The following is a 27,127-nucleotide window of genomic DNA, read 5'->3' on the forward strand; positions in this document are numbered from 1 at the left end:
TGAATCACGCGTCTTGCTGATTCGAAGGCCACCATGTGAATGCCAAGAAATGGTAGCGCACACTGAATATCATGAATTTAGTACAAGAAATTAATTGTGCGTCTTGCCGATTTGAAGGCCACCATGTGAATGCCAAGAAACGGCAGCGCACACTGAATATCATGAATTAAGCACAAGCAATGAATTGCGCGTCTTGCCGATTCGAATACCACCATAGGAATGCCAAGAAATGGTAGCGTACAATGAATAATATGAATTAAGCACGAGAAATTAATCACGCGTCTTGCCAATTGGAATGCTACCTTGTAAATGCCATAAAATGGCAGCGCACAATGAAGATCAGGATTTGTACTCGAGAAAAGAATTGCGCGTCTTTCAGTTTCGAATGTCAGCATGTAAAATACAATTTAACATCAAGCGCACATTCACACGCACAAAAGCAAAATAGTTTTATAATGCTAATTAGGCCCAAGAACTCGAAATCCTTCAAGAACATAATCGGGGGCTCAGCCCGACCTCCGTCTTACCGCCCTGATCAAGAATCACCAAGCAAAGTGAAAGGGCGAGGCCAGGAAGATCAAAGTAGGCCTCCAGAACAGGAGCTCAGGAAGTTCCTGCTGCTCTGCACCGGGACCTCTGAATAGTGAGCACGTGGAGCTGGGCTGGCTCCCTTATATAGTCTTGGCCAAGCCCACAAACCACACCCAGGCATGCTGCAGGGAAAGCTTCTAGAAGGCCATGGAAAGGGACCAAACCCTGACACCCTCTGAAAGTCTGCAGCAGTACATTGCAAATGAACAGTATTTATATGCATCTTGAACATAAGTCTTCAGGATTAAATTCTGCAATACAAAAGGTTAAACAACAGCATATCAGAACAATGCATGAATTACGTTATCTTGAGAGTGCTGGGTTTTTGCATTCTAGTCGCCCGTAGTGCGCGCACTGCCCTGATGTTGACAAAAACAATGTAGCTGCACATATGTTAAATCAGGGCAGACAACACTCTGGTCAGCACTATTAAGAACACTGGCTGTGACATTCCTGCTGCCAAGCCCACTGTCACTTGGAAAGAACCAGTTGCCAGGAAATGGAGCACCAATAGCACTTGCACAAGAGAGGGGATCCCAGTGGGGTGACGGATAGCAGATATCAGGTCAGGCTCCAATTGGGCACACATCTCTGTGATTGTAGCCCTGTCAAGTCTGTAGGTGAGTATAATGTGCCTGTACTCCATTGTTGCCAGGTCCACCAGGGGTCTGTACACTTGGGTATGTCTCCATCTCCTATTCATCTGCAGCGGTTGCAATCTATGGGGCAAAAGAGTGAGGAGCCTGTCATAACCTGTACATTGTAGCCACTACAGTTCAATGCATGATGTGATTTATTATTGTATTAGTGGCATATGTCTTGAATGTACAATTGTGATCTGTGACGCAGTTAGGATCCATGGTCTACCCCCCTTGAATTGGCATCCGCCTGTCCTGTATGGAGGGACAGGTGGAAGTGAGGTAATTCCGCTGACATTGTGCAGAGGTGGTCGGGAACCGCTGTGCAACTCCTCATTGGTTATAATTGGGCCCTATGGGTTACAGTGGCCAATGGTAATGTACGGTGACGGTATGCACCGCCGGGGACGTGACTGCCATTTTCTATCTGTTCACTCACTTGCTACCTGATCTTCAACAGGAGAGGACATACACTGCATGTGCTGCTGTGACCTTTGTCTGGGACATACCATGGCCCGTGTGACTGGGAAAGGGGCCCCTGCCTTCACCTCGGTGGAGTCGGAGCGACTGGCGGATGAGGTCCTACCCCAGTATGGACTGTTGTATGGGCCTCCAGACCAACAGGTGAGTACACTGTGAGCACGATGCATGGGGCAGGAATGCATGGAGTGGGGTGTGTGAAGGCCTTGTGTAGGGGGGGTTGGTGGATGGGCCCTGGCAAGCATGCAGCATGTATGCTGGGCTATGTCTGTGAGTAAGGGGATGGGAGGGCTATGGTGGGCCATGAGTGTAACAGGCAGGACGGTCTCATTAATACATTTCCCTGTGTATATTTCTTCTGCAAGTCAGCGCCCATCAAAAGAAGGGTATATGGCGTGCCATCGCCAAGGACGTGCGGACCCTGGGGGCCTACGGCAGGCGGAGCACCCACTGTCGGAAACAGTGGGAGGACCTGAGAGGCTGGGCACTGAAGACGGCGGAGGCCTAGCTGGGGATGGGCTCCCAATGAGAAAGGGGTGCCCGTCGAACCCTGACCCCCCTGATGGCGCGCATACTGGTGGTGGCCTATCCACAGATGGATGGGTGCTTGGGGGCATCACAGCAGCAACAAGGGGGTGAGTTCAGTGCCCATCATTACTACTTATGTCTGGTGGGGTGGTATCCGGGTGGGGGATGTGTGCCTGTGGGTGCCCCTAGGCCAGGGCTGACATTGCAGTGTAGGTCCGATGTTGGCCAGGATTCTGATGTGATATTCCTCCAACCTAGCTAGTAGGCATCCACTACTGGGCAGGGGTGTGCGGGTCCCAGGTATGCTGCAGTGGACAGTATGTGTCTCTCCCCATGCCCTGGTGACTAGCATTGTTACTGGTAGTGCCATGCATAGTGCGTAGGGCTGTTCCCAGTGTGTGAGGGTGCTGTGTACGCCACCGGTTGGTGCAGCTACTGACCAAGTGTATCCTTTGTCTCTCTCCCCCCCCCCTTTCTTGTTTTGTCATCCTGTCCTTAGGTGCATTAGCATCATCTGGCGGAGGAGCAGAGGCACCGGCAACGGAGGGAGCTGCATCCCACAGGACCCAGGAGGCACAGTCCACCGACAGTGAGGGCACCAGAGGGACGGAGGGTGAAGGGAGCCCCACAGCGGAGACGGGAGGGGACATTTCGGACACGGATACCACTGACGGAAGCTCCCTGGTGGTGGCAGTCACCTCTGTGCCCACCCCGTCTACAGGTACAGCAGTCACCCCCATACCAGACCCACAGTCCCAGCGGCACCTCAGCAAGTACCCCCTGCCCGCTCACCCACAAGGGTGGACATCTCCATCGCCCCAGGCACCTCAGGCCCTGCCCCAGTTAGCCCTGCTGTCCTGAGTGAGGAGGCTATTGACCTCCTGCAATCCATCTCTGTTGGGCAGTCAACCATTGTGAATGCCATCCAGGGGCTGGTAGCCCAAATGCAACAGTCCAATGCATTTCTGGAGGGCATTCACACTGGCTTGGCGGCCCAACAGAGATCAATCCAGGCTGTGTCCTCCTCTCTGATGAAAGTCATTGTCCCTGTTTTCCCAACCTATCCCAAGCACCCAGGCAGACGAGCATGCACACAAGACAACACAGAAGAGGGGCACAGGCAAACATAAGCACCACACTTCATCCCACAGGCACTCACACAAACACCATCCAGATGCAGACCGTCCAACATCCAATGCCTCCCTGTGGCCCCCTCCTCCTCGTCCTCCACCTCACTCCCAGTTGCGTTTACACTCACACCTGCATGGGCTACATCCTCATCCACTACCTCCATCACCAGCACACCTATCAAAAAACACACCTCACTGGCAGTCACCACCCCAACATCCATGCACACGTCCCCTGTGTCCTCTCCCACTGTGTCTGTGCCCCCTCCTCCTAAAGTACACAAACGGAAGCACTCAGACACCCAACAGCCATCCACCTCACAAAAGCATCCAGCCCATGCACCTGCACCCAAACACAGCAGACAGACACCTCCTACCACCACTCCTTCTTCCTCCACTCCCAGACCTTCTCCCTCTTTGTAGGAGGCTGGACTGGCATGTAGTGAGTACCAAGGGGTACTTACACCTTCCACCAGGCCCAGTTATCCCTTATTAGTGTATAGGGTGTCTAGCACTTAGGCTGATAGATAATGGTAGCTTAGCAGAGCAGCTTAGGCTGAACTAGGAGACGAGTGAAGCTCCTACAGTACCACTAGTGTCATATGCACAATATCATAAGAAAACACAATACACAGATATACTAAAAATAAAGGTACTTTATTTTTATGACAATATGCCAAAAGTATCTCAGTGAGTACCCTCAGTATGAGGATAGCAAATATACACAAGATATATGTACACAATACCAAAAATATGCAGTATAGTATTAGAAAACAGTGCAAACAATGTATAGATACAATAGGATGCAATGGGGACACATAGGGATAGGGGCAACACAACCCATATACTCCAAAAGTGGAATGCGAACCACAAATGGACCCCAAACCAATGTGGCCTTGTAGAGGGTCGCTGGGACTGTAAGAAAACAGTTAGGGTTAGAAAAATAGCCCACCCCAAGACCCTGAAAAGTGAGTGCAAAGTGCACTAAAGTTCCCCAAAGGACATAGAAGTCGTGATAGGGGAATTCTGCAGGAAAGACACAAATCAGCAATGCAACAACGATGGATTTCCAAACGAGGGTACCTGTGGAACAAAGGGACCAAGTCCAAAAGTCACAAGCAAGTCGGAGATGGGCAGATGCCCAGGAAATGCCAGCTGTGGGTGCAAAGAAGCTGCTACTGGACAGTAGAAGCTGAAGATGCTGCAGGAACGACAAGGGCTAGGAACTTCCCCTTTGGAGGACGGATCCCTCACGCCATGGAGAGTCGTGCAGAAGTGTTTTCCTGAAGAAAGACCGCCAACAAGCCTTGCTAGCTGCAAATCGTGCGGTTAGGGTTTTTGGATGCTGCTGTGGCCCAGGAGGGACCAGGATGTCGCCAATTGCGTCTGGGGACAGAAGGGGCGTCGAGCAAGACAAGGAGCACTCTCAGAAGCAGGCAGCACCCGCAGAAGTGCCGGAACAGGCACTACGAAGTGGAGTGAAATAGTGCTCACCCGAAGTTGCACAAAGGAGTCCCACGCCGCCGGAGGACAACTTAGGAGGTCGTGCAATGCAGGTTAGAGTTCTGTGGACCCAGGCTGGACTGTGCACAAAGGATTTCCGCCGAAAGTGCACGGAGGCCGGAGTAGCTGCAAAAGTCGCGGTTCCCAGCAATGCAGTCTGGCGTGGGGAGGCAAGGACTTACCTCCACCAAACTTGGACTGAAGAGTACCTGGACTGTGGGAGTTACTTGGACAGAGTTGCTGGATTCAAGGGACCTCGCTCATCGTGCTGAGAGGAGACCCAGGGTACCGGTGATGCAGTTCTTTGGTGCCTGCGGTTGCAGGGGGACGATTCCGTCGACCCATGGGAGATTTCTTCGGAGCTTCTAGTGCAGAGAGGAGGCAGACTACCCCCACAGCATGCACCACCAGGAAAACAGTCGAGAAGGCGGCAGGATCAGCGTTACAGAGTTGCAGTAGTCGTCTTCGCTACTTTGTTGCAGTTTTGCAGGCTTCCAGCGCTATCAGCAGTCGATTCCTTGGCAGAAGGTGAAGAGAGAGATGCAGAGGAACTCGGATGAGCTCTTGCATTCGTTATCTAAGGAAATCCCCAAAGCAGAGACCCTAAATAGCCAGAAAAGAGGGTTTGGCTACTTAGGAGAGAAGATAGGCTAGCAACACCTGAAGGAGCCTATCAGAAGGAGTCTCTGACGTCACCTGCTGGCCCTGGCCACTCAGAGTAGTCCAGTGTGCCAGAAGCACCTCTGTTTCCAAGATGGCAGAGGTCTGGAGCACACTGGAGGAGCTCTGGGCACCTCCCAGGGGAGGTGCAGGTCAGGGGAGTGGTCACTCCCCTTTCCTTTGTCCAGTTTTGCGCCAGAGCAGGGCTGAGGGATCCCTGAACCGGTGTAGACTGGCTTATGCAGAAATGGGCACCATTTGTGCCCATGAAAGCATTTCCAGAGGCTGGGGGAGGCTACTCCTCCCCTGCCTTCACACCATTTTCCAAAGGGAGAGGGTGTAACACCCTCTCTCAGAGGAAGTCCTTTGTTCTGCCATCCTGGGCCAAGCCTGGCTGGACCCCAGGAGGGCAGAAACCTGTCTGAGGGGTTGGCAGCAGCAGCAGCTTCAGTGAAATCCCGGGAAAGGCAGTTTGGCAGTGCCATGGTCTGTGCTAGAGACCCGTAGGATCATGGGATTGCACCAACAATGCCAGGATGGCATAGAGGGGGCAATTCCATGATCTTAGACATGTTACATGGCCATATTCGGAGTTACCATTGTGAAGCTACACATAGGTAGTGACCTATATGTAGTGCACGCGTGTAATGGTATCCCCGCACTCACAAAGTCTGGGGAATTGGCCCTGAACAATGTGGGGGCACCTTGGCTAGTGCCAGGGTGCCCACACACTAAGTAACTTAGCACCCAACCTTTACTAGGTAAAGGTTAGACATATAGGTGACTTATAAGTTACTTAAGTGCAGTGTAAAATGGCTGTGAAATAACGTGGACGTTATTTCACTCAGGCTGCAGTGGCAGGCCTGTGTAAGAATTGTCAGAGCTCCCTATGGGTGGCAAAAGAAATGCTGCAGCCCATAGGGATCTCCTGGAACCCCAATACCCTGGGTACCTCAGTACCATATACTAGAGAATAATAAGGGTGTGCCAGTAAGCCAATGTAAATTGGTAAAATTGGTCACTAGCCTGTTAGTGACAATTTGAAAGAAATGAGAGAGCATAACCACTGAGGTTCTGATTAGCAGAGCCTCAGTGAGACAGTTAGTCATAACACAGGTAACACTTTCAGGCATACTTATGAGCACTGGGACCCTGGCTGGCAGGGTCCCAGTGACACATACAACTAAAACAACATATATACAGTGAAAAATGTGGGTAACATGCCAGGCAAGATGGTACTTTCCTACACAACCCCCCCCAAACGAAGGACAATAAGACTAGCCATGACCTGATGAGTCTTCATTGTCTAAGTGGAAATATCTGGAGAGTCCATCTGCATTGGAGTGGGTACTCCCAGGTCTATGTTCGACTGTACAGTCCATTCCCTGTAGGGATATAGACCACCTCAACAATTTAGGATTTTCACCTTTCATTTGTTTTAGCCAAACTAGAGGTTTGTGGTCTGTCTGAACAATGAAGTGAGTGCCAAACAGGTATGGCCTCAACTTCTTCAGTGCCCAGACCACAGCAAAGGCCTCCCTCTCAATGGCAGACCAACGCTTTTCTCTAGGGGTCAACCTCCTACTAATAAAAGCAACAGGTTGATCCTGGCCCTCAGAATTAAGTTGTGATAGGACTGCCCCTACTCCTAATTCAGATGCATCAGTTTGGACATAGAATTTTTTAGAGTAACAAGGACTTTTCAGGACAGGGGCAGAGCACATGGCCTGCTTCAGCTCCTCAAAAACTTTCTGACAGCTAGCTGTCCACAATACCTTTTTAGGCATTTTCTTGGATGTGAGGTCATTAAGAGGGGCTGCAATGGAGCCATAGTTTTTAATGAACCTCCTGTAATACCCACTGAGGCCTAAAAAGGCTCTCACCTGGGTCTGAGTAGTAGGGGGAACCCAATCTATAATAGTTTGGATTTTCCCCTGAAGTGGTGCAATCTGGTCTCCACCAACCAGGTGTCCCAGATAAACCACCTTCCCCTGCCCTATCTGGCACTTTGAAGCCTTGATAGTGAGGCCTGCCTTTTGCAGGGCCTCCAAAACTTTCCATAGGTGGACCAGGTGATCATCCCAACTGGAGCTAAAGACAGCTATATCGTCCAGATATGCTGCACTAAAAGCTTCCAGCCCTTGCAGGACTGTATTCACCAACCTCTGAAAAGTGGCAGGTGCATTTTTCAATCCAAAAGGCATTACTGTGAATTGGTAATGGCCTCCAATGGTTGAAAATGCAGTTTTTGCGTTTGCATCTTCTGGTAATTTGATCTGCCAATACCCTGCAGTCAAGTCAAAAGTGCTTAGATACTTGGCAGATGCCAGTGTATCTATGAGCTCATCTTCCCTGGGTATAGGGTGAGCATCAGTTTTGGTTACCTGGTTGAGACCTCTGTAGTCTACACAAAACCGCATTTCCTTCTTTCCATCCTTGGAATGAGGTTTTGGTACAAGTACCACAGGAGAAGCCCATGGACTTTCAGAGTGCTCAACCACTCCCAGTTCTAACATTTTCTGCACCTCTTGCTTTATGCAGTCTCTGACATGGTCAGGCTGCCTATAGATTTTACTTTTGACAGGCAAGCTGTCTCCAGTATCTATAGTGTGCTCACACCAAGAAGTGGTACCTGGCACAGTAGAGAAGAGTTCAGAAAACTGACCCAGGAGATTTATGCAATGGTCTCTCTGCTCAGCAGTAAGACAATCAGCCAAAACTACACCTTCCACTACAGCATCTTGTTCTGTGGAAGAGAAGAGATCAGGGAGAGGGTCACTCTCTTCTTCCTGTCCCTCATCAGTTGCCATGAGCAGGGTGAGATCAGCCCTGTCATAGTAGGGTTTCAGGCGATTGACATGGAGCACCCTAAGGGGACTCCTGGCAGTGCCTAAGTCAACTAAGTAGGTGACTTCACCCTTTTTCTCAACAATTGTGTGGGGTCCACTCCATTTATCTTGGAGTGCTCTTGGGGCCACAGGCTCCAAGACCCACACTTTCTGTCCTGGTTGGTACTGAACCAAAACAGCCTTCTGGTCATGCCATTGCTTTTGGAGCTCTTGGCTGGCCTGAAGGTTTTTACTGGCCTTTTTCATGTACTCAGCCATCCTTGATCTGAGGCCAAGTACATAGTCCACTATGTCTTGCTTTGGAGCTTTTAAAGGTTGTTCCCAACCCTCCTTAACAAGTGTTAGAGGACCTCTTACTGGGTGTCCAAAGAGGAGTTCAAAGGGGCTGAAGCCCACTCCTTTCTGGGGTACCTCCCTGTAAGCAAAAAGGAGGCATGGTAAAAGGATATCCCATCTCCTGCTGAGTTTTTCAGGGAGTCCCATAATCATGCCTTTGAGAGTTTTGTTAAATCTCTCCACCAGTCCATTTGTTTGTGGATGATAGGGTGTAGTGAACATGTATGTCACACCACACTCCTTCCACATGGCCTTTAAGTAAGCAGACATTAAATTGCTTCCCCTGTCTGATACCACCTCTTTTGGGAAGCCCACCCTGGAAAATATTCCCAGGAGGGCCTTTGCCACTGCAGGTGCTGTAGTGGTCCTTAGAGGAATTGCTTCAGGATATCTGGTGGCATGGTCCACTACCACCAAGATAAACCTATTGCCTGAAGCAGTAGGAGGGTCAAGGGGGCCAACTATGTCAACCCCTACCCTTTCAAAGGGAACCCCAACCACAGGCAGTGGAATAAGGGGTGCGTTTGGAGTGCCACCTGTCTTGCCACTGGCTTGACAGGTTTCACAGGACTTACAAAATTCCTTTGTGTCCTCTGACATTCTAGGCCAATGAAACAGGGGAACAAGCCTGTCCCAAGTTTTCATTTGCCCCAAATGTCCAGCTAAGGGAATGTCGTGGGCTAGAGTTAGGAGGAACTTTCTGTACTCCTGAGGAATCACTAACCTCCTGGCAGTTCCAGGTTTAGGATCCCTTGCTTCAGTGTACAAGAGGTTGTCCTCCCAGTAAACTCTGTGAGAGTCACTGACATCCCCATTTGCTTGTTTGACAGCTTGCTGTCTTAAACCCTCTAGTGTGGGAAAGGTCTGCTGTGCCACACTCAGCTCCTCCCTGGCAGGCCCCCCTTCACCCAAAAGCTCAGCCCTTGTCTGCTTCCAGTTCCTCTGGTGTAGGTTCTGCACAGGGTGGAAATTCTTCTTCCTCAGAAGTAGAATCCACTGTAGAGGGAGGGATAGTAGGTATTGCTTTACTTCTACTAGCCCTAGCTTTAGGGAGCACTTGGTCCATTGTTCCAGGATCCAAGTCACCCTGTCCTTTTTGCTTTTTGGCCTGAGCCCTGGTTAAAGGAAAAATATGCCCTGGGATGCCCAGCATTGCTGCATGGGCCTCCAACTCCACATCTGACCAAGCTGATGTCTCCAAATAATTTCCTAGTAGACAGTCTACAGGTAAATCTGAGGCAACCACAACTTTCTTTGGACCAGTAACACCCCCCCCCCAGTTGAGATTTACAACCGCCATGGGGTGGCTAAGTGTGTTGTTGTGAGCATCGGTTACTTGGTACTGGTGACCAAGTAGGTGTTGTTCAGGGTGGACCAGTTTCTCTATTACCATAGTAACACTGGCACCAGTGTCCCTGTAGGCCTGAACCTCAACACCATTTATTAGGGGTAGTTGCTTGTACTTATCCATGGTAAGGGGACAAGCAACCAAGGTTGCTAAATCAATAGCCCCCTCAGAGACTAACACAGCCTCTGTGGTCTCCCTAACAAGACCAACCCCAACTAAGTTACCAAAAGTGAGCCCAGCTACTCCCTTGGATTGGCTATTAGTAGGTTTGCTCCCACCACCACTGCTATTAGTAGGGACACTAGGTGTAGCAGTAGGGGTTGTAGTGGTAGGAGGCTTGGTGCTTTTCTTAGGACAACTGGGATCTGTTGTCCAATGGCCTTTTATTTTACATAAATAGCACCATGGTTTCGTTTCTTTGTTTTGATTAGAAGAGGATTTGGGCCCACCACCCCCACCAGAGTGTTTTTGTGGGCCTGATGAAGACTCATTTTTAGATTTGTCCCCACCCTTGTCAGAAGACTTACCATCCTTCTTCTTGTTGCCATCTTTGTCACCCCCTGTATGAACTTTTCTGTTCACCCTTGTTCTGACCCATTTGTCTGCCTTCTTTCACAATTCTTGGGGAGAGGTCAGATCAGAGTCTACCTGGTACTGGTGCAACAAATCAGACACACAATTATTAAGAATATGCTCTCTCAGGATCAAGTTATACAGGCTTTCATAATCAGTAACTTTACTGCCATGTAACCACCCCTCCAAGGCCTTCACTGAATGGTCAACAAAATCAACCCAGTCTTGTGAAGACTCCTTTTTGGTCTCTCTGAACTTCATCCTGTACTGTTCAGTGGTTAAGCCATAACCATCCAGGAGTGCATTCTTAAGAACTGTAAAATTATTGGCATCACTTTCTTTCACAGTAAGGAGCCTATCCCTACCCTTTCCACTAAATGATAGCCATAGGATAGCAGCCCACTGCCTTTGAGGGACATCCTGTACAACACAGGCCCTCTCAAGTGCAGCAAACCACTTGTTAATGTCACCCCCCTCCTTATAAGGGGGAACTATCTTGTGCAGATTCCTAGAATCATGCTCTTTTGCAGGATGACTATGGGGAATACTGCTGCTGCCACCACGGGTTTCTAAACCCAATTTCTGTCTTTCCCTTTCCACTTCTAAGGACTGTCTATCCAAATCCAGCTGTTGCTTCTTGAGCTTCAGTCTAGTTTGTTCCACTCTCAATCTATTGAGCTCCCTTTCTAACACTCTGTCATCAGGGTGGGTGGGTGGGACATTCCTTGAAACAGAAGTATGGTGAGAATGTACAGAAGGAGACCCATCCCTTACAGAAGGCATCCTAACAGCTTGGTTAACAGAAACATCACTTCTACTATGATGTGAAGGAATACTCTTGCTATGATGTGAGACAACACTATCAGTATGGTGTGACTCTACATCAGTACCAACTATGCTAGGCTGTCTTGTAATGGGCAGGCTAGGAAGTTTCTTTCCTGAATCTTTTTCTAGGGGTGTCCCTGGATCAGATTGTGAACCATTAGCTACTTTTTCAACAGATGGGGCACCTCTGGCCTTACCCTGTTCTATAAGCATGTTAACCAATAGTTCTCTGGGGGGATTCTTCCCTACACTTAAACCCCTTTCTATGCAGAGACTCCTTGCTCCTTTCCAGCTAAGGTGATCATAAGCAAGTTTGGACAGATCAACAGTTTGGCCTGTGCCAGACATTTTAGAAAGTGTTTTAGTGACAGAAAAAGGAACAAAAAGTTTGTCAGAACTTTTAGAAAGACAGAAAAAAACTTTAAAAACTTTTTAAGAACTTTTTGAAAGTTTTAGAAGTACTTTTCAGCACTTTAGAAAAGAAGTGAGAAAAGAAATGCAAAACTTTTTGGTTAGGTGTACATACACTGAACTTGTTTTGTATATTTTTCTCTTATGAAAAGTACAATGACAAAAGTGGTAAGTAGTTACAGAGCACTTATCCCACCACTGCACAACCAATGTAGGAGGCTGGACTGGCTTGTAGTGAGTACCAAGGGGTACGTACACCTTGCACCAGGCCCAGTTATCCCTTATTAGTGTATGGGGTGTCTAGCAGCTTAGGCTGATAGATAATGGTAGCTTAGCAGAGCAGCTTAGGCTCAACTAGGAGACGAGTGAAGCTCCTACAGTACCACTAGTGTCATATGCACAATATCATAAGAAAACACAATACACAGATATACTAAAAATAAAGGTACTTTATTTTTATGACAATATGCCAAAAGTATCTCAGTGAGTACCCTCAGTATGAGGATAGCAAATATACACAAGATATATGTACACAATACCAAAAATATGCAGTATAGTATTAGAAAACAGTGCAAACAATGTATAGTTACAATAGGATGCAATGGGGACACATAGGGATAGGGGCAACACAAAACATATACTCCAAAAGTGGAATGCGAACCACGAATGGACCCCAAACCTATGTGGCCTTGTAGAGGGTCGCTGGGACTGTAAGAAAACAGTTAGGGTTAGAAAAATAGCCCACCCCAAGTCCCTGAAAAGTGAGTGCAAAATGCACTAAAGTTCCCCAAAGGACATAGAAGTCGTGATAGGGGAATTCTGCAGGAAAGACACAAATCAGCAATGCAACAACGATGGATTTTCAAACGAGGGTACCTGTGGAACAAGGGGACCAAGTCCAAAAGTCACAAGCAAGTCGGAGATGGGCAGATGCCCAGGAAATGCCAGCTGTGGGTGCAAAGAAGCTGCTACTGGACAGTAGAAGCTGAAGATTCTGCAGGAACGACAAGGGCTCGGAACTTCCCCTTTGGAGGACGGATCCCTCACGCCGTGGAAAGTCGCGCAGAAGTGTTTTCCTGAAGAAAGACCGCCAACAAGCCTTGCTAGCTGCAAATCGTGCGGTTAGGGTTTTTGGATGCTGCTGTGGCCCAGGAGGGACCAGGATGTCGCCAATTGCGTCTGGGGACAGAGGGGGCGTCGAGCAAGACAAGGAGCCCTCTCAGAAGCAGGCAGCACCCGCAGAAGTGCCGGAACAGGCACTATGAAGTGGAGTGAAATGGTGCTCACCCGAAGTTGCACAAAGGAGTCCCACGCCGCCGGAGGACAACTTAGGAGGTCGTGCAATGCAGGTTAGAGTGCCGTGGACCCAGGCTGGACTGTGCACAAAGGATTTCCGCCGGAAGTGCACGGAGGCCGGAGTAGCTGCAAAAGTCGCGATTCCCAGCAATGCAGTCTGGCGTGGGAAGGCAAGGACTTACCTCCACCAAACTTGGACTGAAGAGTCACTGGACTGTGGGAGTCACTTGGACAGAGTTGCTGGATTCAAGGGACCTCGCTCGTCGTGCTGAGAGGAGACCCAGGGTACCGGTGATGCAGTTCTTCGGTGCCTGCGGTTGCAGGGGGATGATTCCGTCGACCCACAGGAGATTTCTTCGGAGCTTCTAGTGCAGAGAGGAGGCAGACTACCCCCACAGCATGCACCACCAGGAAAACAGTCGAGAAGGCGGCAGGATCAGCGTTACAGAGTTGCAGTAGTCGTCTTCGCTACTTTGTTGCAGTTTTGCAGGCTTCCAGCGCTATCAGCAGTCGATTCCTTGGCAGAAGGTGAAGAGAGAGATGCAGAGGAACTCGGATGAGCTCTTGCATTCGTTATATAAGGAAATCCCCAAAGCAGAGACCCTAAATAGCCAGAAAAGAGGGTTTGGCTACTTAGGAGAGAAGATAGGCTAGCAACACCTGAAGGAGCCTATCAGAAGGAGTCTCTGACGTCACCTGCTGGCCCTGGCCACTCAGAGTAGTCCAGTGTGCCAGCAGCACCTCTGTTTCACTGGAGGAGCTCTGGGCACCTCCCAGGGGAGGTGCAGGTCAGGGGAGTGGTCACTCCCCTTTCCTTTGTCCAGTTTCGCACCAGAGCAGGGCTGAGGGGTCCCTGAACCGGTGTAGACTGGCTTATGCAGAAATGGGCACCATGTGTGCCCATGAAAGCATTTCCAGAGGCTGGGGGAGGCTACTCCTCCCCTGCCTTCACACCATTTTCCAAAGGGAGGAAGTCCTTTGTTCTGCCATCCTGGGCCAAGCCTGGCTGGACCCCAGGAGGGCAGAAACCTGTCTGAGGGGTTGGCAGCAGCAGCAGCTGCAGTGAAACCCCGGGAAAGGCAGTTTGGCAGTGCCAGGGTCTGTGCTAGAGACCCGTGGGATCATGGGATTGCACCAACAATGCCAGGATGGCATAGAGGGGGCAATTCCATGATCTTAGACATGTTACATGGCCATATTCGGAGTTACCATTGTGAAGCTGCACATAGGTAGTGACCTATATGTAGTGCACGCGTGTAATGGTGTCCCCGCACTCACAAAGTCTGGGGAATTGGCCCTGAACAATGTGGGTGCACCTTGGCTAGTACCAGGGTGCCCACACACTAAGTAACTTAGCACCCAACCTTTACTAGGTAAAGGTTAGACATATAGGTGACTTATAAGTTACTTAAGTGCAGTGTAAAATGGCTGTGAAATGACGTGGGCGTTATTTCACTCAGGCTGCAGTGGCAGGCCTGTGTAAGAATTGTCAGAGCTCCCTATGGGTGGCAAAAGAAATGCTGCAGCCCATAGGGATCTCCTGGAACCCCAATACCCTGGGTACCTCAGTACCATATACTAGGGAATTATAAGGGTGTTCCAGTAAGCCAATGTAAATTGGTAAAATTGGTCACTAGCCTGTTAGTGACAATTTGAAAGAAATGAGAGAGCATAACCTCTGAGGTTCTGATTAGCAGAGCCTCAGTGAGACAGTTAGTCATAACACAGGTAACACTTTCAGGCACACTTATGAGCACTGGGGCCCTGGCTGGCAGGGTCCCAGTGACACATACAACTAAAACAACATATATACAGTGAAAAATGGGGGTAACATGCCAGGCAAGATGGTACTTTCCTACACTCTTTCCGCCCCAATGTCCCTAAGAAGCTTTTCCTCTCCACCATTGGCCTCTTCCCTACCCCTCCCCCGTCCTTCAGGTCTGGCCAGGGTGTGTAAAACCCAGGCAAGCACCTCAGCCTTCCAGTCCACAGGCCCAGTAGTGTCCACAGCAACTCGTGGTGGGAAGGGATCCCGGGCACCAGGCAGCCACACGGAAAGAGTGTCTGCCCCAAGTGCTGCCAGGAAGGTAAAGGTACCTCCCCCAGCTACTACTGTGAAGGTAAAGGTGCCATCCCCAGCTGCTGCCAAGAGGAGCAAGGAGACATCACCAGCTGCTGCCAGGAAGAGCAAGGGGCCTGCACCCACAGGCAGAAAGGACAAGGGCCTGGTACTGGGACTCAGTCGGAGCCCCCACCTCCAACCTTGGTTGTGCAGCCGTCTGAGGCTGCAGGGGATGGGCAGGAGCTTCTCCCCACAACCACCACCAGCAGCACCACCAGTGGGCAGCTGTCTGAGGCTGCAAGGATGGGCGGATCTTCCCCCAACAACCACCACCAGCAGCAGCAGCAGCAGTGGGCAGCCGTCTGAGGCTGCAGGGGACGGGCAGGAGCTTACCCCCACAACCAGCGGCAATGTCACCATCACCACCACTGAGCAGCCGTCACCGCCAGTAGACAGTGTGTAGTCCTGCGTCCATGGGCTGCTGTGTGGGCTGCCCCTGCAAATCCTGTGGGATTGACACCCACCTAAGAGACTGTGACCTTATATCCCCCAAGACCTGCATCACAGGGCACGATCCCCCCTCCAGAACTAGTGGAGAAGCCATCCACTCATCCCATCCTCCCCAGGATGTAGATCACAGGGCACAATGCCCCCTCCAGAATCAGTGGAGAAGCCATCCACTCACCCCATCCTTCCAGGGAGGAAGAGCACAGGGCACGATGCCCCCTCCAGAACCAGTGGAGAAGGCATCCACTCACCCCATCCTCCCCATGATGAAGAGCACAGGGCACGATGCCGTATCCAGAACCAGTGCGTAAGACACCCACCTACCCCAGCTTCCCCAGGACCAAGCACAGAGCATGTTGTCCCCTCCAGAGCCAGTGGGCAAGTCACCCACTTGAGAGACTGTGGCCTTGCACTTCCCAGGACAGCGTACAGGGCATGTTGCCCCCTCCAGAGCATGTGGGCAAATCACCTTTGAGAGACTGTGGACTTGCACTCCCTAGGACAGCGCACAGGGCATGTTGCCTCCTCCAGGACCAGTGGTGTTGTTCCATTTGCCGGCTGAGGTGTCCCCACATTCCCTGCCCCCGAGGAGCTTGCCTATTTTCGAGCTGATGCCCCTGCAGTGTTCTCTGCGTGTTGGTGCAGGAGACAAGTGGGGCCTTGGACTTTGTGATGTGGCCTTGTGGCCCACGAACATTGAGGACTGGGCATTGTCCCTTGATTTGTAAATATGTATATACTTTTAGATTGGATACACGTAGTACCACTTTATTTATCTTATTACACTCACCTTTATCTATTCGTGTTGTCCTTGCATTATTCCTGAGGGGTACAGGTTGTATATGTTATATTAATGCATCTGCTTGTGTCTATGGTGTTGGGGGTGGGGGTGTTGCATGTTGCGTGTGTATGTTTCACTCTCTTTTTCCTCTCCCCTCCCCTGTGTGCTAGGCAGCTGTACTCTCTGTGATCATCTTCGCCGTCGTTTGTGTTTGTGGTGAAGCAGGACATAGAACAGCAATGGGAGTATATGCGGTTCAGGCTCCATGGCAGTGTGGTTCTTCCCTGAGTCTCCAAAGGTGAGTCGTTTGCCTTCTGTGCAGTGTTTCCACCAGGCTTTTGATGTCGTTGGTACCACCCCGGAAAAGGTGGCAGATTGGGTTGTCTTAATACAGTGGGCGGAACATTGACTTCCGCCTGGCTGTAGGCGGCTACCGACCGTGGTGCCTGTCGATTCCGCCCTGGCGGTTGGTGTGTTAAAGTTGTGTGTTAAAGTGGCTGTCTGTCTGAGCTCTTTCCACCATGGTCATAATTTGGTGGTATTTACCGCCAGCCTGTTGGCTGTATTACCGCCACTTTATCACTGACCGCCAGGGTTGTAATGAGGGCCAATGTGTCTAGCATTCCTCGGGTGCGTAATGTGCATCTTGTTAAGTATTGTTTTGTTTTCACTTACCAGCTCATATCTACCTTCTCTGCACGTATATTGCTATTTGCCATGCATTTTTATAGCGCACATTCTGGCATTGAGGCACTTTCCACCCACCATGGTATTGACCTACATAGAATGTCTTCATTGCTACGTGCGATGTCTCAATATAACGATACCTTCAAACCCCCAATCCTTCCTTTGTACCCCCATTTCTAAAGTCTGAAGTGGGCTTCTCTGGCACAGCAGCCTCCCGGAAGCGCTCTTGCCCTGTAGTAATCTCTCTTTAGGATTCCAACCACGCCCATGTCACGTCAGTCACTTTCAGTGGTTGTGGGCTTGCCTTTTAAAATCCACTTGCTTTCATTCGTGAAAGGCATGCATCTGTCATGCCTTTTCTGTGTCTAGCCCACATACACAGCACCAGTAAACTACTAAAAACATATGAGGCTCGATGTTTTCAGCATGGTTTCCGGACTACTTTATCTGTTTATTTTCCACGCAGCGTGATCGTGCCAGAGTTTACATAGCGTGACCCAAAGTGCTCTCTTACTGCTATTGGAACCAACCATCTTAAGGCTGCACACAGATCTCTGAAGCAGAGATCCAAAGCTTTCATTCATTCCAGGGCAGTTTAATGTAAAGCTCAAAGTGGATCAACACCTTCAAAACATTGCCCACAGTGTGCTCTTTCTGTCTACATCATCTCTGGATCCCCACACTACGTTAGTGGAGACCCCAAAATAATAACCCCTATCACCATTCATTATATTGTTAAGCTTTCTCATGGCTGAAACTTTACAGCTGGGAGATGGGTTTTTTTATGGACCTTGTTCATAATATCACGGCAATAGTCCTGCTAACCTTGAAAATGTGGAATGTACTACGCACTCTGGGGCTCAATGTATGGTTACACACTGTATTATTTTCTCACATTCTTTTTATGTGAACTGTTTGAACACTCTTGATATGTTTGGGTGACCCTTCTAGTTTATTTCTCCTCTGTGTCTTTTTTGGGGAATTGTGTTAGCCTGCCAGCAACTCTGAAGGTGGGGTGGTATTTTATTGGAAGCACCATGGCATATTTAAATTAGGATGCTAAATGGAAAACTTTTCATTTTTTTTACTGCAGATAGAGGAAGAAGGTAAATGGAAGTGCTTTAGTTATATGCACGACCACTGGAGTCATATGGCAGAAAAAGATGAAATTATGAGGCAGGGTTGACCAATTAATACTGTATGGCAGGAAAAGTCCAATTATGAATTTACAATGGCAGTAGCTCTAACTCAAGCAAATACGAGACCTATTGCATGGCAAATGCTTGTTCTACTTTGATTTCCACCGGAGAGGATTATTCTATTCTGTTTGAGGAGCTGGACAATTCCTGAATGGTTTATTTCTATCTTTAACTTTATTACCAAACTTTAATGCTGAATGCTGATCCCTTAGATATTGCTTCTTAAATTGTTCGGATAGCTTAGACTCCCCATTTCTGAACCATTCCCTTTCACTGCCCTTTGCTGATGCTGACCGAACTGATGTCCAACTGACGAAGATAATCACAGCTTGCTAATCCATAAAAGGAGAGGTATAACAACATGCTATTGTTCTTGTTGTAGGATGTTCTTTGTTTCTAGGTACCAACCGCTATTTTGATAGAGCCATAGCTAGATGTTTTCCAAATCTGCTTTGACTAAATTGTTTTGCATGAAACCCAAACATGCTATTCTAATCAAAAGGGTAGTTAGGGAGACGTGATATTAGCATTGTCAATTTAGGGAAATACATTTTTTAACTTTACCTAAAGGTGTGGTTATTCATGGCCTAGTGGGTCATGGTGTGTGAAGATTTCTGGTTTCAAAGATATTTGATGTTGTTTATTGATGTGGTTGATGAAATTGAATTGTATTAGGGATTTATGGTGGGAATCACCCTAAGCACAGTCAATAGGTCTATCGAACCTCTAATGCGTCCCCTTATAAATTAATAACAAAAGTCCAAATAAGGACAGACGCGCTCAGAGAACCATGACTGCGTCTTTTCCACACATGTCTTTACAACAAATTTTGTTGTAAAATCATTCTTCGTAAAGGAATATGTGGTAATGGCATGCGTGGTTGTGTTATGCAACCTCCCTCTTGACCAAAAAAACTACCCTGACCTCCCCACCCACCTTGAGGACTAAAACTACCACACCGTCAAAAACCTCCCCACAAAACCTGACACCAGGCACTCTCTGCCCTTAGCCCTAAAACCCTGCCCCTGTTAGAAAAAAAAAAAAAACTCCTACTCCAAAACCGTGGCCCCTGTTATAGAAACAAACTACCTCGGCCTACCCCACCCGCCCTGAGCCCGAAAACTTTCCCCACCAATAAAAATTAAATTACCTCGCCCTTAGCCCTAAAACCTTTCCCCACCAGCCCCTCCCTGGGCCCTGAAACACTGCACCTGTAAAAAAAAAAAAAAAACTACCCCAACCCCCCAAAAACCATGGACACAATTATAAATAAAAACTCCCCAGACCCCCTATCAGCCCTGATCCCTAAAACCGCCCCCACCGCAAAAAACTAAATTACCCCAACACCCCTTACTCGCCCTGAGCCCTAAAAATGTCCACACCCTAAAAACTCCCCCACCCTCAAAACCTGGCACCAGACCCTCCCCATTCTGAGCCCTTAAAACCCTGCCCTCTGTATAAAACAAACTACCCCGACCTCCACCATTCACATCAAGCCCTAGATCCACCCCTAAAAATTAACCCCCAAATCCTGCTGCAGCCACACTTACCTCGCTGCATCCTCTCTCGATCCTTCCTGCTCCACTCATTCGCACCACTAGACTGCTCTCTGCCTTAACCAAGGACCTGCGTGGTTTAGGTATATGTGTGGTTAAGGCAGACATGCATGCAGTCATCGTTAAGGCAAGTGTTGTTCTGCTTGCGTGCTAAATGTACCCGTGGCTTAGCCCACGTTGTTTAGGTCGTTCCCCCCTATAATATAGTTTTGCCCTTAAATACATGTAAATGATGATGATGTACAGGGATTTATAAAGCACACAGCTACTCATAGAGTGTCCTGGCGCTATGCTGTACAGTAAGGGAAGACAGATAGAGGGCTTCTGAGCAGAAAGCTAGATTTTGAGCTTTTTCCGGAACAATATTTCATCCTCTATCAAACAAAGTTCTGAAGGCAATTGTTCCAGCCCACTGGTCCCAAGAAGGAAAAAGAATGCCCACTGAACAAAGGTCCTATATCATATTTCTGGAAAGGTATCTAACATAGAAACTATGGACATATTTTATGACGTTTAAAGTAGACAAACAGAAAGATCCCAAAATCTAAAATTGTGACCATTTGGCAAACCTAGCTCTGTGCAACACAGCAATGATATTGAACAGCTGGGGTCAAAATGAGCTGGTCAGAGACCTACTGAAACAACAGAATAATTACCCATGTTATATGCTTCCCATGACAATGTGCTTGTGCAGCTGCAATTAAGATTTAATTGAAGAGGCAATTGTAGGAGTAGGAGGTTGGTGGGAGTGATAGGAGGAACTGAGTGTTAAAAGTGGAAGTGAGGTAATTAGGACGGCACACACTGATACCCACTACACAGCTTCCTGTATAATACAATGGACCAATAAAAAAGGCATGTGGAGCACCTGAATTAAAAATGCAGATCCAGACATTTACTACTACAATGCAAAAGGCAACGGCAAAATCCCACGTTATTTCCACATAACGGTTGAAAGACTATCAAAGATCATATTTGTGATCTTCACAGCTTCAATGTTATATGCTATTCGTTTTTCCTCTTGGTCTTCTTAAGTATATAAATGTATAACTAACAGACATGATAGAACCTCACAGCATAAATTATGTAAGCAGATGTGCAGAAAGTAATATGCTATTTATTACTATTGTTGAGGCAGGGGAGGGCCACCAGGACCCACTTGAGAACTTGCCTATCATAGCATATTACAGTCTGTAAATGTATACATGTTTATTCATCCTTTAAAACATATCCCTTACTTCAGTGCAAATTGGTTTGAAAATAACACTACATCCTCTGTCAGAGTTTTCCGGATGTTTTGAACACTAGCTGCCATATGACGGAACTCAACAAAGTCTGGTAGATGGAGGAGGAAATAGCACAACCAGTGTAGATTTGTTCTATGCATTCCCAAATTTACAACAGGACTACAATTGCAATATTGCTCAGGAACAAACATAGGTGAATGAGCTACCAGTGCATGGGATATTTCAGAACTCTGAAAAATATATGCAGGTGAGTGCGCAGACTTGAAATGAATTAATTATTGTATGTAATCACACTGATACACTAACATGAGAAATGCTTCAAATGAAAAAAAAAAAACAATTTAACATGGAAAGTGTGCTTGTTTAGTGGCCACCATCATAGTGAAAGGCCTGCACATATTGTTTTTAAATGTGTTAACTTAGTGATGAAAAATAAAATATATTCTGTCTCTTTAAGAACATGTACTTTGAAAAATAATGTTAGAATAAATGCGAGTAATTCTTAAGTGTTCTGTGGTGCCTTTCGGCAGAACAAGGCCTAAGCCAATGTTCCTAAAATATTACGTTAGTAGAATGATTTCATGCCCAATGTATAACACATTCTTTGTTTGAATCTCAAACTTGTGTAAAACTTTTTTTTTTTATAAAGATCTTTATTTGTTTTTACAAAAACAGTGAACACAGAATACAAAACAGGTCACCTCCCATACCCCCAAGCAAGTTTCGGTATAGTGCCATACATCAAAAGTAGTTAACACTGACACATTTTTGTCACCCCACAACAGGTCGTTCGCGTCCCCTGCGCCGACCTCGCACCCCAGGTGGCTTCCCACCCTCCTCACAGTCTCTTGAACTTGTTCGGGCAGCCTCTAGCTTCATATCTAAGTTTCTCTCGCTGCGCACACCAGTCCACTCCACGGCGCCATTTGGCCAGCGTCGGCGCCATCTTTGCCTGCCAATCAGCCACAATGTCTCTTTTGGCCACTAGACATGCCACACCCAGGAAGGTTCGATCAGCTCTTTTTGACCCCACCACCTCCAGGACCCCCAATAAGAGCGACAATGGGGCCACGACCACCTCCTCCCGCAGGACCCCGGAGATCTCCATCACCACCCTTCTCCAGTAAGAAACGATGATCGGACAGGACCACACCATATGATAGAAATCGGCATCTGGGCAGGAACAACGGGGACAATTAGCATGGAGACTGAGACCCGTCCTATGTAATCTAACGGGTGTGAGGTAGGCTGTGTGTAAATAGTATGTCTGCAACACCTGAAAGTGGGTGGCCATGGTCAGGGCCCTTGGGGCCATCAATGCCTCCCTCTAATCCTCATCATCCATTGGGCCCAGCCACTCCTCCCACCTCCGACGGAGTTTATCCAGAGGTTGAGCGGTGTTAATAACTAGGGAACTGTAAATCCGCGACACCTTCCCCGACCCAGACCCCCCATCAGCACCTTTGCCTCCATGGGACAGAACTCAGGAAGGCTCTCCCCCGCCCGGACGTATACGTGTAGCGCATGCCGAGGTTGCAAGTATCTATGGAACTGAGTCTTATTAAGTGAAAAGTGTTGTTGAAGCTCTTCGAAGGAGCGCATGTGTGACCCCTCCCAGACATCACCCAGTAGGGAGATTCTTATAAGGTCCCATCTTTGAAATCCCTCCAAGGCTGAAACCTCTACCAATCATCCCCGTGCCACAGTGGAGTCTGATGGGTGAGATGGCCCCACCACCTGACCTCTTCTGGGCCTCACGCCAGCCCATTAAGACCACCCTTGCCACATCCAGAATTGCACGGGGGACGGGGCGGCCAAAGAGCGCCTCAAGCACCGCAGGGTAACCCATAGTCTGGAGTTCCAGTTGATATGCCGGGTCTGACCAGCCCCCTCCCATCCAGTCATTTATCACCAACAGGTGCATTGCAAGTTAATAATAATAGATTAGACATCCCCAGTCCGCCCTCATAGACATCCCTCTGGCAGGTGCCAAGAGCCAGCCTGGGTTGAGTACCACACCACAAAAACTGACGCGCTACTGCTTCCATGTCTCTGAACCATTTCCGAGATATTGGGTAGGGGAAGTTCTGAAGCAGATAAAGGAACCTATGGAGGATCATCATTTTATAGAGTGCTATTCTACCCAGTAGGTTAAGGGGCCCTGTAGTGGTGCAATCTGTTCTCTACCACCCAGGTGTCCCAGATAAACCACTTTCCCCTGCCCTATCTGGCACTTTGAGGCCTTGATAGTGAGGCCTGCCGTTTGCAGGGCCTCCAAAACTTTCCATAGGTGGACCAGGTGATCATCCCAGGTTGAGCTAAAGACAGCAATATCATCTAGATATGCTGCACTGAAAGCTTCCAACCCCTGTAGGACTGTATTTACCAACCTCTGAAAAGTGGCAGGTGCATTTTTCAAACCAAAGGGCATTACTGTGAATTGGTAGTGCCCTCCAATGGTAGAAAATGCAGGCTTGGGTTTAGCATCTTCTGACAATCTAATCTTCCAATATCCTGCTGTTAGATCAAAAGTGCTAAGATACTTGGCAGAAACCAGTGTATCAATGAGCTCATCTGCCCTGGGTATAGGGTTGTTACCTGATTGAGCCCTCTGTAATCTACACAAAACCTCATCTCCCTCTTTCCATCTTTGGTGTGAGGTTTTGGTAGAAGCACAACTGGGCTAGCCCCGGGGCTTTCAGAAGGTTCAATCATCTCTAAGTCCAACATTTTTGCACCTCTTGTTTAATGCAGTCCCTGACATGGCCAGGCTGCCTATAAATTTTACTTTTGACAGGCAGGCTGTCTCCAGTGTCAATTGTATGTTCACACCAGGATGCTGTACCTGGTACAAGTGAAAAGAGGTCTGAAAACTGGCTTAAGAGATTGATGCAGTTTTCTTTCTGTTCTGCAGTCAGACAATCTGCTAAGACTACTCCCCCCACTAAGGCATCTGCTTCAGTGGTGGAGAAGAGATCAGGGAGAGGGTCACTCTCTTCTTCCTATCCCTCATCTGTTGCCATGAGCAGGGTGAGATCAGCCCTGTCATAGTAGGGTTTTAGGCGGTTGATATGAATCACCCTAAGGGGACTCCTGGCAGTGCCCAGGTCTACCAAATAGGTAACCTCACCCTTCTTCTCAACAATTAGATGTGGTCCACTCCATTTGTCCTGGACTGCTCTTGGGGCCACAGGGTCCAATACCCACACCCTCTGTCCTGGTTGGAACTGAGTCAGGACAGCCTTCTGGTCATGCCATTGCTTTTGCAGCTCGTGGCTGGCCTGAAGGTTTTTACTGGCCTTTTTCATATACTCAGCCATTCTGGATCTTAGACCAAGTACATAGTCTACTATGTCCTGTTTAGGAGCTTTTAAAGGTTGTTCCCAACCCTCCTTCACAAGAGCAAGTGGACCTGTTTCAGGGTGCCCAAAGAGGAGTTCAAAGGGGCTGAAGGCCACTCCTCTCTGGGGTACCTCCCTGTAAGCAAAAAGGAGGCAAGGTAACAGGGCATCCCATCTCCTTCTGAGTTTTTCAGGGAGTCCCATTATCATACCTTAGAGAGTTTTATTAAACCTCTCAACCAGACCATTTGTTTGTGGGTGGTAAGGGGTGGTGAACTTGTAGGTAACACCACACTCCTTCCACATTGCTTTTAGGTATGCAGACATGAAGTTGCTACCTCTGTCTGACACCACCTCTTTAGGAAAACCCACCCTGGAAAAGATTCCCAGGAGGGCCTTTGCCACTGCAGGAGCTGTAGTGGTCCTTAAAGGTATGGCTTCAGGATATCTTGTGGCATGGTCCACAACCACCAAGATAAATCTATTGCCTGAAGCAGTTGGAGGGTCAAGGGGGCCAACTATGTCAACCCCTACCCTTTCAAAGGGCACCCCAACCACTGGAAGTGGAATTAGAGGGGCCTTTCGAGTGCCACCAGTCTTGCCACTGGCTTGGCAGGTCACACAAGATTTGCAAAAGTCTTTTGTGTCCTCTGACATATGAGGCCAGTGAAACAAGGGGACAAGTCTTTCCCAAGTTTTCGTCTGGCCCAAATGCCCAGCCAAAGGAATGTCATGTGCTAGGGTAAGAAGAAACTCTCTGTACTGCAGGGGAATGACCAATCTCCTGGCAGCTCCAGGTTTTGGGTTCCTTGACTCTGTGTACAAGAGGTTGTCTTCCCAGTACACCCTATGACTGTCACTGACATCCCCATTCTGCTGGTTGACAGCTTGCTGTCTTAGACCCTCTAATGTGGGACAGGTTTGCTGTGCCACACTCAGCTCTTCCCTGGCAGGCCCCCCTGCACCCAAAAGCTCAGCAGTGTCTGCTGCCAGCTCCTCTGGTGTAGGTTCTGCACAGGGAGATGATTCCTCTTCCTCAAAAGTGGAATCATCTGTAGAGGGAGGGATAGTGGGTAGGGATTTACCCTTTCTAGCCCTAGCTTCAGGGAGCACTTGGTCCATTGTTCCAGGATCCAAGTTACCCTGTCTTTTTTGCTTCTTGGCCTGAGCCCTTGTCAAAGCAAAAATACACCCAGGAATGCCCAGCATTGCTGCATGAGCCTCCAACTCCACTTCTGCCCAAGCTGATGTCTCCAAATAATTTCCAAGTAGACAATCTACAGGTAAATCAGTGGCTACCACAACTTTCTTTGGACCAATAAACCCCCCCCCCACCCCCAGTTGAGATTCACAACAGCCATGGGGTGGCTAAGAGTGTTGTTATGAGCGTCTGTCACTTGGTACTGCTGACCAAGTAGGTGTTGTTCATGGTGGACCAGTTTTTCTATCACCATAGTTACACTGGCTCCTGTGACCCTGTAGGCCTCAACCTCAACACCATTGATTAGGGGAAGTTGCTTGTACTTACCCATATTAAGGGGATAAGCAACCAAGATGGCAAAATCAATGCCACCATCAGAGACTAAAACAGCCTCTGTGGTCTCCCTAACAAGACCAACCCCAACTACATTGTCAATAGTGAGCCCAGCTTCACCCTTGGATTGGCTATTAGTAGTAGATGTCCCACCACCACTGCTATTACTAGGGGCACTAAAATTTGCAGCAGGGGTTGTGGTGGTGGGAGGTTTGGTGTTTTTCTTTGGACAAGTGGAATCACTTGCCCAATGGCCTTTGACTTTACACAAATAACACCAAGGCTTTTTCTGATTATTAGAAGAGGATTTGGACCCACCACCCCCAGAGGATTTTTGTGGGCCTGATGAAAACTCAGAATGCTTACTTTTGTCCCCACCCTTCTCAGAAGACTTACCATCCTTCTTCTTGCCATCCTTGTCACCCCTGTATGAACTTTTCTGTTCACCCTTGTTCTGACCCATTTGTCTGCCTTCTTTCCCAATTCTTGGGGAGAGGTCAGATCAGAGTCCACTAGGTATTGGTGCAACAAGCCAGACACACAATTGTTAAGAATATGCTCTCCTAGAATAAGATTATACAGGCTTTCATAGTCAGAAACTTTACTGCCATGCAACCATCCTTCCAAGGCCTTCACTGAACAGTCCAAAAAATCTGTCCAGTCTTGAGAAGACTCTTTTCTGGTGTCTCTGAACTTAGGGCCAGATGTAGCAAAGGTTTTTACCCATTCTGTCTCTATGGGAAAAAGTGTTCGTACATATGGCCCTTAATCCTGTATTGTTCAGTGGTTAAGCGAAATCCATCTAAGAGTGCATCTTTCAAAACTTTGTAATTATTGGCATCACTTTCTCTGGCAGTAAGGAGCCTATCCCTACCCTTTCCAGTGAAAGATAGCCACAAAATAGCAGCCCACTGCCTTTGAGGGACCAACTGTACCATACAGGCCCTCTCAAGTGCAGCAAACCACTTATTAATGTCATCCCTCTCCTTGTAAGGGGGGACTATCTTGTGCAGATTCCTGGAATCTTGCTCGCTAACAGGATTGCTAT

Source organism: Pleurodeles waltl, chromosome 2_2 (genome assembly GCF_031143425.1).
Source record: "Pleurodeles waltl isolate 20211129_DDA chromosome 2_2, aPleWal1.hap1.20221129, whole genome shotgun sequence".
Classification (NCBI taxonomy): domain Eukaryota; kingdom Metazoa; phylum Chordata; class Amphibia; order Caudata; family Salamandridae; genus Pleurodeles; species Pleurodeles waltl.